General features: G+C 46.1%; 1 long non-coding RNA gene across 1 annotated transcript; it reads right to left on the bottom strand.

The window, feature by feature from the left end:
- Positions 1-671: 671 nt before the first annotated feature.
- LOC135901677 (uncharacterized) lies at positions 672-5,443 on the bottom strand. The gene is made up of 2 exons (XR_010564219.1): positions 5,060-5,443; positions 672-1,305 (listed from the first exon to the last, which is right to left on the bottom strand). It is a non-coding gene; the product is annotated as an uncharacterized lncRNA (long non-coding RNA).
- Positions 5,444-12,336: the final 6,893 nt, after the last annotated feature.

Raw genomic sequence — 12,336 nt, 5'->3', positions numbered from 1 at the left:
ATCTCTCCTTGACAAGGATTGCCAACACCACATAATCATTGAAGTCCATTACATATACGAAGCACAGCTGTATTTGATCATTAATACCACGCACCAGCCAAGCCGACTGGCAAAGCTGGTGCGACTGGCAAAGCGAAGAACGGGTGCGTTCTTCAAAGAAACCAACCACAGAGCTGCCATACAGTGTTGCTCGAGATAACCACTGTAAGAATATCATTCGCAGGCATTCTTCACGGGATGCCAAATAGGCATCATCATTAAAGTCAATTAATTAGCCGAAGCCATGTTTTATTTGATCATTTGTTAGATTCACCAGCTAAGCCGACGTGTGGAGCTGGTGTTCCGCTATCACCATCACGTTTTTTCAGACAGAGCCTTGAGCTTCCGCCACTGAACAAATGTGTAAAATTTTTAACAACTTTTTTTTACAATGGAGGGCGCTAAAACTATTGATAACGTCACAGGCAGGGCTCAGGAATATTAGGGCGGCACTTTACTCAACTTCACTATTAAGAACTGTACTATCAAAATCGATACTACTATTTTTTCGAAAAAGATATCTCGCTACCTTGTTAAATCCAGGAGGCATATTAACCTATTTTAACCATGGCTACAGTATTGCGAAGAACGGGTGCGTTCTTCGAAAAAAACCACAGACCTGGCGCACAGTATTCCACGAGATAATCACTGTAACAACTTTATTTGCAGGCATTCTTCAGCCGTAGTCAGAAAGAATAAGATTAGCCCCCTTTGGTTTGTCAAGAAGTCAGCGCGCAGCTAGAGAAGTTGAGGCCCAGATCGAAAGTTTTTCTGCGAACGCACACGACACGTCTTGGCACCAGGGTGACATCCAGAGAAGTCACTCCTCACGGGCGAACATCCGGCTACACCGACGCAGATGCGAGTCCTCCGACGGTGCTTCAAGACGTGCCGGACCAATTTCGTGGTTTGTGCTACCCGTGTTAAACAGACCCATCGACGGCTTCTCAATCCTGTGTGCCTACGTGGAATACAAACACGTGGTTCTGGTGGCCATCTTTGGTATAAAATGTTTTGCCGCACACGCCGCACTGAAAGGATGGTTCGCCGTGCGTAAGCAAATGTCTCGTGAGGTCGTAATGCCTCTTATACAGTTTCCCACACTCCGAACAGTTGTGGATTTTCCCAAGCGAGTGGTCGTAGGCGTGGTTTTTGAAGGCCTCCATGTCGGTGAAAGCGAACTGGCACACATGGCACTGTAGGATTCTGTTGGCAGCCTGGTTCTCTCGCTGCTGCCACGCTGCTTCTCTGGTTTCTTCGGGAACTCTGCGAGAGAACACATAGGGAGGGCACTTCAATAGTAAAACTTTGCTGTAAGGAGCCCAAATTTGGGATCGTGAAGTTGGTTGCAGGAGAAAACCTACTCCTCTCGAGTGCTGCAGTCTTTGCAACGGACACTTGTATTTGACAGTGCCGACGCTTTCCGATCATGGATTTCGCACAAAGGAACAATCAGCTTGTTCATCGAAAATTAGGAATCGTGAAAGTTCCAAAACCACCTTCTTACTTGGAGCTATCGAGCAGTTTTGAACGATGCTAAACGCAACGAGGCGAAGGAACGCCAGTGGTATGGCTGTAGGCCTTTCATTGTGTATGCTGCATGACAGCAGAAATTGCAAAGCCCCGTAATTTACCCTATTGTGTTGCCGTGACGGTGATGAATGAGGCCCGTGCGCACATCGGCCAACCACAAAACTGACTCTTTATGTTGTGAACCTTTACCCACAATAACAACGTATAGATCATCGAAATCTGGTGTAATGGTCCAGCGCTGGTGCTCGCGTGCCTCAATTCGTGTCACGCATGTAAATAGAACACATACATACATATATATACATATACACATACACATACATACATATATATACATACATACATATACATACATACATATACATACATACATACATATCCATATATACATACATATATACATACATATATACATACATATATACATACATATATACATACATATATACATAGAAACATATATACATATACATATATAAATATAAGGTGCCACATAGTCTACGAATCAAAGATAAGGGAACATCGAGGGATGAGCTACACCCTTAGGCATAGATGTCACATTAGGCGTCACCTGAAAAAGGCATAAACTAGCGATAAAGAGAGTGTGCGTTTCAATACAGTGCTACCTCATCTTTTTGTATCTGCGATTTGAGAGTATACATTATGCGAGTTCTACAACTTTCCTTTCCCATCAATAACTCGGCCACGCACCCTCCCCGCAAAAGAGCGGCCACTGAAGCCAACACGGAGGAAATGCATACGCGGTGTTTATAGGAAGTCTGGCGAAAATTTCTGGGCATAAAGCGTGCTCAAGATCAGTACATTTTTTGAGAAAGTGATATACCGGCAACGTAAATGTCTGGAAACAGGCTATATGTTCCTTCTGTTTTCGTAATTCCGCAAAACAATATATAATCCGTTTAATCACAGCAGTTATGGTGCTACTGACTGAAATTTCCACCTACTGGCGGCGTGATCCCTTCTCAGCCTGAAATCAGAAGAAAAATCCTAGATTATGCCGCACGAGATACTATCACGTTTTTGCTAGGAAACTGAAACTTGGCTCCGGATTAGCAAGAAACTATGTGCGCATGAAACGTCAGCTGTTTCCGTCTTCTCGCGTCGGTGTGTATTTAAAATTCTGTGGTGTTTTTGTGCTTAAACGGCGATATACATACGGGCCACACCGTAGAGCATTAATTTTGACAAGCTGGAGTTTTTTATCGTGTACTCAGAGCACGGGAGTTTTTTCATTACGCCTCCGGCAAAGTGTGGCCGCCACGGCCTGTATTCGAACCCGAGTCCTCACGCTTAGCGGCGCAACGCCAAAGCCAGCAGGACAAGACATCTCCGTTTCCGATATTTCCACACTCCTGTACATACAAGGTTCAAGAAAAAGTTGTTTTGAAGCAAAGCGTCTAGAACAACATTTCCATACGTCTAGACCTTTAAAGAGGTACTGACATCTTCTCGACAAATCATTTTCTTGCTTTCAAGGTCCTAGAGCTTGAAACGTCTCGGAGCTCTAAAAAATAGCCTTCTCACCATTTTTATAAGGATTTAGAGGTCTAGCATTATCATTCAGCGCAACAAATACACACTAAAAATGTCATTTCAGAACACCTTCAGCAAATATCATCGCCGGGCATCATACATTCGTCATCAAATCATAAATTTAGCCTATGTTTCTTTCACGAATGTAGCGGATGCTGCCCTTATAAGCATTCTGCCGCAATTGAACAAGCCACAGCCTATGATTTTACCTTTGATTTCGGTGCTCATTAAAACTGCACTGGCATTTCGCTTGCAAAGCTTAAAGAGACAAACTTCGCTTGTATTTGTATACAGATGGAAATCTTTCGCCCGCTGCCTAGTCACTGAGAGACAAATCTATGCTAGAAATTATCCGGAACACTTTTGCCGCACGCTAGGATGAAGACCGGTAAAAAGGGGAACAATCAGAAACTGCTGTTCTGAAGATTTCTAAGCCTGCCATGTACCCCGTCTTTCTTAAAATCACATAATTAAACAAAATCAGTTATGTCCCATAGCATAACTTTATTCATTAATCTCAGTTACTCCAAGAGGTAAACATCACTTGCACTAGAAATTATTGTGTATATACGACTTATTAAGAAAAAGTTCTAATTAACTTCATAATTATTTGACGGCACGTATTGCAATGCACGAATTCTATCCGGTGAGTTGTGAAGGCGCATCAACTTCGAACGAATTTTCAGACTGTCACCAGGTCCGAGATAATGATATGCGAAGTTGGCGATCGAATACATTTTCGTACCAGTTACGTTTCTGCTTTATTGACTAACATCAATATCTTTAACAATGCCTTTTTACCGCATGTTTACGCTGCATACCTCGAAAGCAGTACAATGTGTGATGTGTAATCACATATTAGAACGCCCTTCTTGCCGCTTTATTTAATTAAAACACATCGAACGGAGACCCATTTATCCAATCCAGATAAATGTATCTAATGTCGCAGCGTAAGCAACTTGACGATTATGAAAGCGAACGTTTTGTCGGCCCGCGCAGATGCGAATGTATGAGGTGCAAAATACCGACTGGGCCTTTTTCTATTAAAACAAACATGCATAGGGCACCAGCCAGCTTTTTCAAGCCTATATGAAGCTAAGCATTCACGGTGGGCTGTAAGATTTCTACAAAGCTTCTAGCAACACAACAATTATGCACGTCCTTGACAAAAACAGTAGAACACGAACAACCTAACCACACGACACGTAAATTTCATTGTAACCGATATTTGCCAACTTTACAGCACGTTTTCCCGCGATCAGACAAATGGAACATCGCTCACCGTCGAGGCCTAGTGACTTTGGTGTTGCGCTGCTGAGCCAGAGGTGGCGTGATCAAATAACGGCTGCTGCGGCCACATTTCGGTGGGGACCTCATTAAAACGCATGTTTCGGGGGGTTCACGTTCATCACCCCTTGTGGTCAGAAGTGATCCTTAGTCTCCCACTTCGACGTGCCTGATAATAACTTCGTGGTTTTGGCACGTAAACTCCCACAGTTCACCTTTAGTGTAGGTTTAGTATTGCCATACCTGCTGGACTGGCCCATCATACTTGTCAATAAATTGACCGAAAGAGCATGACACCATAACGCGTAGAAAGCTTCGTTTCATTAAAAGAATAGGACATTCTAGAGCCTACGCTTGATGCGCATGGGATATTAGATAGGGCGCGTTCGTTGACGGAGTAATTTCGTGGGCGCTAAAGCCGATATAACGGCTGGTGTCCTGGGGCTACGCGCAAGCCAATTCCACACTGTAAACGTCTCTTTTGTGAGCCGTATTCACCAAGACAGCCGCAGCATCCACGGCGAGCAAAGCACATGAGAGCTCACCTAGAAGTTTACCGTAAAATAAGCTAAGTCTTTGGCAGTCAGCATGTAACAGATTCTCCAGGTTTGACATTATTCGAAATAAATGTTCAATGGACGCCCACCTGCCAGAGTCCAGATCAGGCGCTGCACTGCTTGCACCCTGGTCCACGTTGCAGCTGGCGTACGACATCGTCAAGTAGGGTCGAGCCGTTTCTTCTCCGGCCATAGTCGAGTGTCCTCTGCGGAGCGTGCAGCGAATGACTACTTTGGGCACCGTGGGGCAGGCGCGCTGAAATTTGACGCAATCTACGGGGGCGTTCCAAGGCAAATTCCTGCACCCTCTGCCCAAACTACCGCCTGGTGTTGAGACATGTACTGCGCAAGCGCGTCCTTTCTAGCTTGCGCGCATATCAAGACTAGTCTCTTGCTGTATCAGAAGGTGATAAAACGCAGCTTGGCACGTGTTCGAAGATCCCACCAAATTTTCATCACGACCTGTGTAGCCATGTTTCATAGTGCTCCAGCGTTGCACACAGTGGTGGCTGAGGAAATGCTAGGAGACCTCGTGTACAAGCTGCACCTTTTTATCGCATATTAAATATTCAAATCCAAAGCTCATGTTCAAATTAAAGTTAAATGACGCATTTTTATTGTGCTTAATGAATACTCTATAACTAAGCGCGATGCCTACACTTTCGCTTTCTTTCGGGCTCTGCAACGTGTTATTTATGCAGTATTCGTGCTTATCCGCAGCAGAGGTTACCACTTAATTCTCTAGCAATTTCTTTGTTTATGCACTAGACCGCCCCCAAGCTATACCGAAATACAAACTCCGAATCAAGCCGATGCCGAGTCCCTGACGTCGCAGCGATGTCACGATGACGAAGGTAATGTATAATACTTGTCGAGAGGAGAATGGTTAGGACACAGGTATGCACCGAATAGTACGACGCGTACCATTCAACGTTCAAGTAATCTGCACCTCTTGTCTCCCGATCGCAGACGGCCATTATAAACCTAAATCTAAGTACACGGGAGTTTTCGAATTTCGCCCCCATCGAAATGGGGCCGCCGTGGCCGGGATTCGATCCCGCGACCTTGTGCTACCGTTATATGACCGTTATACCATTGTGTTATATATATATGACCGTTATACCGTCATACACCGAGTGGATAAACCTACGAAAATATTGTATATCATAGCATCTGTTCACTCTAATGAACTTCTTTATTAACAGACGGGTGCCCTATATATCTGCTTGTGGGTTGACATATACGGGGTGTCCCAAATAAGTTGAGCCAGGAATATAAAAAATGAAAGGCTCGTCGTAAGCGAATTGAACCGAACGCATACTATTAGCAATAGCCTATAATAAACCAGATAATTTTCCCCATAACTCATTATTTGGTTGTATCACCCAACTTTTTATCTCTATTCGCTGAAGACACCAATTATCATAAGGATATATGTGGAGCATCTCCAGAAACCATCGATGGAGTTGGTTCCTGTGCGATGCGCCTCACGTAGTCCTTTTAATCGGGTTGCAAGGAAAGCGCGTGAAATATGAAAAAAAGCGATGGGACGCAGAGTTGAGAGAATTGAGCATACAATTTATTGATAGGAAAGGCCGAGAGGCCGGCCTGAAGTAGTGCGCTCTAGTAGGCTACTTTGCACTGGGGAAGAGGGAAGGGAGTGAAAGTACTGCCATGGATGATGATAAAAGAAGCGGTGAGTGCTTATGTACAAGAGACAGTTGCCTAGCATATATGCTGCGAAATCGCAAAGTACGCATTCCAGTGTTTCAGTCATCTGGAATTGTTCACAATCAGGGCTGTTCGATTGGCCGATGAGGTGCGCGTAGTGATTGGTGAAAGCAACGCCGAGCCAAATCCTTTGTAGCAATGACGTTTTGCTTCTTGAAAGCTTCGGGGGCAAACAGAATTTACCGTCTTGGTCGCTCATATGTAGACGTCTGTGAATGTTGTCATCGTGGGCCCTGTATGCCTTTGTAAAGTCCTGCATGAGGGCCTAGATCGTGGAGTTGGGGTCAGGTCTCAAGTAGGCAATCTGTACTTCTTCAGAGGAAGAGAAGGCCAATCTTGCCTCACTGTCTCGGAGGTCATTGCCAATCACACCACAATGAGCAGGCACCCATTGAAAGGCGATCACTTGCTTGGCCGCTTGACTCGGCACTGTGATGAAGTTCCAGCACTTTCAGCAATTTCCAGCACGATCAGATAGTATGGTCCTTTGTTTAAAAAGCATTTTAGAGCCGGTAGCTCTAATTTAGGATCGCACAATATCGTCAATTTATGAGGTGTCTGCGTTCTCATAAAACGGACAGCCTCCCGTATTCCCGCAAGTTCCGTAGCCGTAGATGTCGTTTTGTGGTCTCATCGAAATCGTCGAGTAATTCCAAGTTGTGGAATGACAAATGCGGCCGTTGTGGCAGACGGCGTAACCGAACCATCGGAAAGATTCCTTTCAACCGACTTTTTCGTGCTGTTCAGCCCTTTTTGACCTGATTGGAGAATGTGGGTGCTACAGTGGAAGGGCCCCCTCTCCTTTCGTGTCTCTGCCTTTTTTGAAGAGTTTCGGTGACGCCGACGCCGACGCCTCATGGTTTCAACAGCCTCCCTGTGTGTCGAATTTCCTCAAACAATTTGCTTGAGAACACCGACCGCTTTCTTGATGCGAGGGATGTCTCTAGACGAGGCAGCATTGCAACCATTATAGTTGCCGCACTTGACGCAAGTAGCCTGGCAAGTGCCTTCCGCGTGAGGTTCAGCCCACCGGGGACCCAGTGAAGTGGAGGCCAAGCAGGCGTTAAGCACTCCCCATACGTGGGTCGATCCCGAATATAGTGCAATGCTGGGCCGATCCACAGCGGAGGTGAAGCAGGCGTCAGTCCTCCCTTTACGTAGTCCATTCCCGAAGACAGTGCAATATCGGCCCGACCCTCGGCGGAGGTGAAGCAGGCGTTAAGCACTCCCCATACGTTGGCCGATCCCGAAGATAGTGCCATGACGGGACCGACCAGCTGTGGAGGTGAAGTAGGCGTTAAGCAGTCCCTCTACATGGGCCTATCCCGAAGACAGTGCAATACCGGCCTGACCCGCGGCGGAGGTGAAGCAGGTGTTAAGCCATCCCCATACGTGGGCCGATCCGACGTATAGTGGGAAAAAAATTTAATTATGGTGTTTTATGTGCAAAAACTACTTTCTGATCATGAAGCACGCCGTAGTTTAGGACTCCGGAAATTTTGATCACCTGGGGTACATTACCGTGCACCTTAAACTAAGTACATAGGTGTGTTCGCATTTCGCCGCCATCGAAATGCGGCCGCCGTGGCCGGGAAACATATTGTGCAATATTAACCCGACCCGTGGCGGAAGTGAAGCAGGCGTTAAGCCCTCCGCATACGTTGGCCGATGGCAAAGTTGTGCAATGCTGGACCGACCCGTGGTGGTGAAGTAGGCGTAAATTCTCCCCATATGTGGTCCGATCCCGATGACAGTGAAATACCGTCCCGACCCACGGCGGAGGTGAAGCAGGTGCTAAGCCCTCCCCATGCGTGGGCCGATCCCAAATATAGTGCAATATCTGCCGACCCTTGTCGGTGAAGTAGGGGTTAAGCACTCCGCATACGTGGGCCTATCCCGAAGACAGTGCAATACCGGCCTGATCCGCGGCGGAAGTGAAGCAGGTGTTAAGCCCTCCCCATACGTGGGCAAATCCAAGATATAGTGCAATACCGGCCCAACCTGTAGCAGAGAGGAAGCAGGCTTTAGGCCCTCCCCATACTTGGGACGATGCCGAAGATAGTGCCATGTCGAGCCGACCACCGGCGGAGGTGAAGCAGGCGTAAGCACTCCCCATATGAGGGCCGATCCCGAAGATTGTGAAATGCTGGGCTGAACCGCGGCGGAGGTGCAGTTCGTCATCAACGGGCCCACTTACACAGCTTTGCTGGTCATCCTTCTTTGCAGAGTGGAGGGCACTAAGTTTTTTTTTTTGCATTTCTCCGAAGGCAGCGACTTATCCAACGACCGCATGCTTAGCAGCACCACGACCTAGCCCCTAAGCAACCACGCCGGGGGAACGTTTTTTGCTGAACTGCTATGTGTTTGCTTCGGACTGAGCAGAATGGAGAGTAAGTATCAGCTAAAACATTTCAAACAAGAGAAATGTTCCCAAGAATTTAGACGCACGAGGCGATGTAAAGCGGTCGGCCAAGTAGTGTGGCTTGAAGAAATCTTTCGGCAAGCAGATTTGCTTTAGACCTGGCGGTAACTTACAAAGACGATCCCTCTTGTTGAAACGTTCACTCAATTGGTATTCCTTGTTCGACTACTCGTCACTTGGACGTATCGTTATGCACTATTTACAGTGGCACTTACCAGATACAAACCTTTTCCTTCGAATCGCTGTCGAGATTGCTACGTCTCATAATGGCAAAGTAATTTTTTTTGTCTTTCCCACGAGGTACCTCCAACCGACCACCACACCCCTTTCATCAGTGCCCGTCCAGACCTGGACGCAGCCTGACGCCAACCGTTGGCGGGGCAACAACGAAGCCCTCCCCAAGGTGAAAACAACCATCGGATCCTGTAGAAGAGTTAACAACCAGGAAGGGTAGATGTAAGCTCATCATCGCTGAAAGCTCACTAAATGATGAAAGGGCCCAACGTTTATGCGGAGGACCCAATGTACATGCGGAGGCGGCGTTGCACAAATGTAGGCGAGGTCCGGTGGTAGGGTGCGAAAACATGGGAGAGATATTTGGAACGATTCGACGATTGTGATTGGCCGCCGTAAAGTAATTGGTCGACATAAAGTCAGTACAGTGTCCTAGAGAAGGCGACTGTTTTAGAAGGGGAATAGTTTAGTGGACTGACTTCGCCTGACGTGTCCTGATGTGAGCGCAGACATTTAATGTGCTCCTACATGGAGTACGTTGGCTTCTACGCCTGGAGCAGGTGTAATTTTGCAAAAATAATGTAACATACACCTTTTCATTCGCTCCTACTCCCGGATGTACTCATCCCTGTGGCTGCCTTCAGCCGCCACAGTGTCCAACGCCTGCTGCAACGAGACACGAGACGGCCTTTTCTGGAATCACCAGACGTTAATAGACAGGCGCTTCTACAAGCGGTTGTAAAAGAGATTTGGGAGGCCTTTTGCTCCTTGACTATCAGACTTCCCCTTGGTACTACCGAGGAGAGATATCTGATCCATTTGAATGCGTTTGTCCTTAGGCGTGCTGACATTTCGGTGTGATGTTGTGCGTGCGTGTTTGTGCGCGCGTGCGTCGTCGACACGTTTTACCCGTGCTCCTTGGATGTTGATGGTAAGTTTCTTGCGTTTTTTATCGCTAGCAGAACATAGAAATGGCGTGATAGTCGCGAGGGGATCACTGAACCCGTGATTTGATCAAATCAATGAACCGACTGAATCGATTGCACTATATCATTTTTAGGTCGATACGCCGCCGTTATGTGCACAGGTCTTATAGGCGAACACACACACACACACACACACACACACACACACACACACACACACACACACACACACACACATATATATATATATATATATATATATATATATATATATATATATATATATATATATATATATATATATATAAATTCGCGGTCATATATTACAAGCCATCCGGGGTGTTTTAGAATTTTTTATTCACCGCCTAGTTTCGAGACTGCGAAAGGGCCATATGGACATAAACCACTATAAATTCACGATTAATCGCACCTTACTGTACATATTCTCATCATCATTACTTATTCCATTCTTCTTTTCTTTTCTCCGATTCACTCGCTTTTGAGCAGAGTAGAACGACGAAGAACATCACCTCAGCTCAAACTCTGTTTGTAGAGAATATTCTCCGCTCTTAGCCAGTATTTATTTCTATCAGAAGTGCTCAGACGTGCCTCTGCAGGTATAGTATGGTTGTAACGATGGATGGATTCCATGAGCCTGCCTTTGAAATGGGCGGAAGGGGTAAATTGCGCCACCGAGTTCCTTTTCCGATTTTTTCTAGTGTCTTACACGGGCTTAAGAGACCACTTATAGCGTCATTGTGTACGGTGTCCGTCCCACACATACTCAGTAGTCACTCTCTCCCTTTCTTCCTCTTTCTATTCCCTTTCCCCCACCCCCAGTGTAGGGTAGCAAACCGGATGCTGTTCTGGTTGACCTCCCTGCCTTTCCTACCCTTGCTTTCTCTCTCTCTCCCTCTCTAGTGTTTTACATACTTAATTTTTTTAACGCGAAGCGTTTTCTTTCCGAACATCACCCGGTTTCGTGACCCAAGGCTGCAGCCTAGCTGTTCCCTTTCCCAATAGGCGGACGAATCACAATGCCTCAAGATGGCGCTCGCCACTACGCATCCGCGGAGTGCACTTTAATAGTATGTTCAGCTACCTGTACTGAAGAATGCGTCGAGACAGAATGGAGAAAGTCGTTGAGAAAGTTGGCAAGCAACTAACGGGTAATTTAATGTCTAAATAGACAAGTGGGAGTCTTGAGAAAGAAGGAAAGAAACAATAAAAAATAACGGAGTTTTACGTGCCAAAACCACTATCGGATCATGAGACAGGCCGTAATGAGCGACTATGGAAACTGAGACCACCTGGGTTTCCTTTAAGTGCACCTAAATCTAAGTACACGGGCGTTGTCGCATTTCGCCTCCATCAAGATACGGCAGCATTGGCCGGGATTCGATCCCGCCACCTGACGCGTAGCAGGTCAAAACCATAGCCACTAAGCAACCACGCCGGCTGAAGAGAGAAATAGAGACGCTTAATTGGCTGTAAAGAATGAAAAAAATAAAAGACGAGGGTCATTTACAGAAACGGGAGGAAATAAATTTGGAATAAAAACCTGTTGGATAACACAAAGGGCAGTGCATTGCTATATTTGGGGCTTGAGCAGGTTGCCTAGGAACAAAACCATACCGGAACAAATACTCGCAACAAAATGAGGCATGTGAATGCTACAGCATAATTTCAGAGACCGCTCGTTACCTCCTAATGGCACTCGAAGGAATTTATCCAGTAAAACCTCGGCGTAGCAAACGTCCCAAAAACGCTTCAATTTAATATGGCTGGAAGCATCAACCACCCAGCAATGGCGATAACCAAGAGACGTTAAGAGTATAGCTGTAAGCAGGAACGAAATTGATGTGACCTGATTCGTTGCATGTCTACGTTGCGATACAAGGCAGATGGAGAAGCTTTGAGAAAAAAATGATTCTCGAGATTTATACAATAAGACTGGAATGAAAGCATGTACAGTACACCTGATCAAACCAAGCACACTATGGGACTGTCTCCACATCGTTATGAAGGGGATGCCAATGAAGCATCATCAATA

Source organism: Dermacentor albipictus, unplaced genomic scaffold (genome assembly GCF_038994185.2).
Source record: "Dermacentor albipictus isolate Rhodes 1998 colony unplaced genomic scaffold, USDA_Dalb.pri_finalv2 scaffold_16, whole genome shotgun sequence".
Classification (NCBI taxonomy): domain Eukaryota; kingdom Metazoa; phylum Arthropoda; class Arachnida; order Ixodida; family Ixodidae; genus Dermacentor; species Dermacentor albipictus.
Note: the sequence above shows the minus strand (reverse complement) of the source record. Positions and strands in the feature narration are given on the sequence as shown.